The sequence below is a fragment of the Humulus lupulus genome, chromosome 4 (assembly GCF_963169125.1).
Source record: "Humulus lupulus chromosome 4, drHumLupu1.1, whole genome shotgun sequence".
NCBI lineage: Eukaryota > Viridiplantae > Streptophyta > Magnoliopsida > Rosales > Cannabaceae > Humulus > Humulus lupulus.
Window position 1 is genome coordinate 121,117,716 of NC_084796.1, and position 3,857 is coordinate 121,121,572.

Genomic DNA, 3,857 nt, shown 5'->3' on the forward strand with positions numbered 1-3,857 from the left:
TCACTGTTCTTTCCATTAGATCTATTTCAATACCTTCTATCTCATCAAGCATTTGACTCCGTGTCAATTGACCAAAATGAGGGTCAACAAAATGTATTAATAAAATATGTGAAAATCATTATTTAGCCTTCTTCTTCATCTTCATCTTCTTTTCTCGTTCTTCAACTAAACAAATATCTAAGCTTGCACATCTAGGGTCTTCGACTTCAATGCTTCTGTTGGGCGGATTGGCTTGCAGATCTGGGATCTTCGATAGAGCTATTGTGCAGGGCATCGGCACATCACACAACAGAGCTGGGGCAGAGTAGTTCAGTCGTGAGGGGGGCAGAGGATGCGGCTCATCGGTGGGCTGGGTTGGGTGAGATCCTTGGCGATAAATCTAAGCTCTGACTCTTTCACAAAGAAGTCGTATGTAACGGTAATTTGTTTTTTTTTTTTTTTTAAATTGCTTGTGTAATATGGTTGTGGGTCAAGCTTGTTTTTGACTATTTTGATTTAACTCTCTATATTTTTGTGTACTGAAAATGTTTTTGATTATTTTTTGGTTGTGGTGATAATGATATTTCTTTAAGTATTACAAAACTTGCTATGGCGAAGGTGGTGGTGGAGATTGTCTTGGATTTTATTCATGTTTTTGCTAGGTTTTTATTCAATGATTTGTGTATGAAAATGGGTATATGGAAGAAAGGAAATTGATCAATTTTTGTTATGAATTTTGGATCTTGTTTTTTATGATGTTGATGAAGATTTTTTGTTTTCAAATTTGGGCTGAGGATGAACTTCAGAACAAGAACCAGTTTTTTTTGTTAATTTAAGTTCCTTTCCGAGTGATTAATTAGATGATATATTAGATTTGTAATTAGATTTATGGTAGATTAAGTTAATTCTTCATTATTTCAAAAAAAAATTTAAATATTTTTTATTTTAAAATCATTTTTATTTATTTTCTATTTTAATATATATTTTTAATTAATTCATTAGTTAAAAAGCCCAAGCGTAGTTTAGTCATATTGAAAGATTGTTGGACTAAAATAGGGCTTAGGTTGTTATTATTTATATATGTTTTGTAAAACACGGGGTATGAAATTTCATTAGTAAAATACAGAAGCTGATCACGTATTCTGACAAAACACAAGGGCCAAATTAGTGTTTTATTTTACTTTATACTACCTTATTTTGCAAAAATAAATAAATATATATATAATGTTTATTTTACAAAGTATATAATGTTTGAGCTGCAACAAGTAAAAAATAAAGAAAGAAAATAATAAATGGTAAAATATTTATTTAATATAATGTGTTTTTATCAAAATACGGACTTGGTGCATTATGTTTCTAATAATGCTCATCTGGTACCCTGTAATTTGAAATCGTACATATTTGGTACATTGTACCCAAATTTGATCTATAAAATATTATCAATATAATAAAATTATTATCAGTTATATGTAATTAAGTAATTAAATTTGAATTGAAATACATATAATTGATGAAAGTTTAGTCATATTGATCAAATTTTACCGATTAAATTTGAATCCAGGATACAAATATGTACGAATTCACATTACAAGGTACGAGATAAACATTATCGAAAATATAGGGTATGAAGTTTGTATTTAAATAAAATACAGAGTATCAAAATAAAATTGAAAAAAAAACAAGGATTATGATTTAAAATCTATAGAAAGGATGAACATATTTTCCTCAAAGGCATATAGCCACCTAGCATTTAGTAAGGATATGTACATTTCCTCATAACAAATTGGAGATCAAAACGACAAGCAATGAAATGACATAAACCACCCAAGCAACTACTCTCAGGCAGAAAGGAAACGGCACCGTTATGACCACGAAAAAGGACGTGGCCACAAAGAAAACACCAACTTGTTCAAGAATTTGGGCAGCAGCCCCAAACTTTGGGCCCAAAAATTTGCTCACAAAGAGAAATGCCGAAGCAAACAAAACGCCGAGGGACACCAACTGGAAACTCGTTGGAAGCGCCGTCTTCGACCGATACTGTAGCGAGACCACAGCTATGGCAATGGACGTCGCGAAGCAGACAGGAAGCATCGTACTGGACCAATCTGTATAAATCTGCTGCTGTTTTTCTTTCCCCTTCCCTGTTTCCAAGTCCTCCGCTAAAATTTGATGACGCATTTCCTCGAACAGATGCCGGGCAACTGCAAATTTCATGATCGATTGAAACTGACGATAATCGGAGATGACTACTGCCTGAAGAAAATATTTAAGTGCCATTTTTTTTTGTCCGTTTATTTTGATGAATAATAGAGATCTTGGTAATGAATTTATACTGATTGAGGTCGTAGAGATTGATCGGGAGATGGCTTGTGATTTTGATTTGAGTTTTCGATGATCAATTCAGTGAAGTTTAATACGTGTGTGTAATCCATTCATTATTTTCTCTAACAGAAAGAATTAAAACGTGTTGGTTTGATCTAAGAACGACATTAGAAGGCGACAGTTTATGAGAACAGGATCTGCATCCCTAACTTTATAAATATGGTCAGAGTTTTAAGCCATAGAATACCAAAAGAGGAAAACGGAGAAGCAACTAGATTCAATAAAAATGTATGAGGTCACAAACTTAGATTACATAGTGTTATCCCAAAAAATTGGAGCCTGATGACGTGGCAATAGAAATGACAAATGGCAAGGAATAGTTGGGTGATCTGGCTTAGGAGTGACCCGGTAGACCAGTGAAGAATTTTGACTGGCCAGTCAAGTGTCATGACCGACCAGGCATGATCTTGTCCGCCCAGTCACATGTTTTTCTGCCCAGGCATGACCTTGTTCGACCAGTCACATGTTTATCTGCCCAGGCATGACCTTGGGCGACCAGTCATGACCATGTCCGACCAGTCATGACCATGTTCGACTAGTCAAGTGCATGTCTGCCCAGTCAGGTGCGTGTCCGCCTAGTGAAGGTTTGGCCGACCAGCCTGAATGTGATATGGATCGACTAGACACAGCAGGGCTACACAAGAGATCCCAGAAACGGCTTCAACAAGAATCAATCTTGGCTTGCGCGGGAATCTCTTAGTTTATCCCATGAATATAGTGTATTGTTATATTTTGAATATTATTGTAAATTAAATATAGTGAGAATAACAAAATATCTCGATTATAAGGGACATCATCTATACGATCTTGAGCCTATAAATACAAGGCTCATTGCATCATAAAAGGATTCGGAGGCTGATTTTCTAGAGAGAGAGTAATTGTATCTTGAGAGAATTCTTGTAATCTGCACTGAAGAAACTCAGTTAACTTAGATTCATCTGATCTTGAGTGTAGATCTATAATCATAACTCTAAGTGGATTAGGCTATTACCAACACATTGGGGCTGAACCACGATAAAAATCGTCTGTGTCATTTATTTCTCTTGAAGGTTTTTGTCATTTTGACATCTACACTTCGTTGGCCAAAAACGCGGTCAACATTTTGGTGCTTTCATTGAGAGCCTGAGGAGAAAGACAGACGATCCCTGTAGCATTATGGCGCCTAAGAACACCAAGGCGGCCTCTAAGAAGACAGGTTCCTCTAAAGAGCCTGCCAGATCAGAAGGTCCTGGCCCTCAAGACCATGAGACTGAGCCTAGAGTCATGCTCGAGGACGTGATTCCAGAGGTTGAACAACTCTAGGAGGCCATGGGGGCTTTCTAGGAGGAAATGGTGCAATTCAATGCTCGGCAGGAGTCTTTTGCTGAAGAGATGGCCGTGCAGAGAGCTACGTTAGAGCAACAAAGGCGCAATATGGAGGCCAGAAGCGAAGAGCTCAGACAACAACAGGAGGAGGTTAGCCGGAGACATTGTGAAGCAGCACTTGCTCTAGAAGC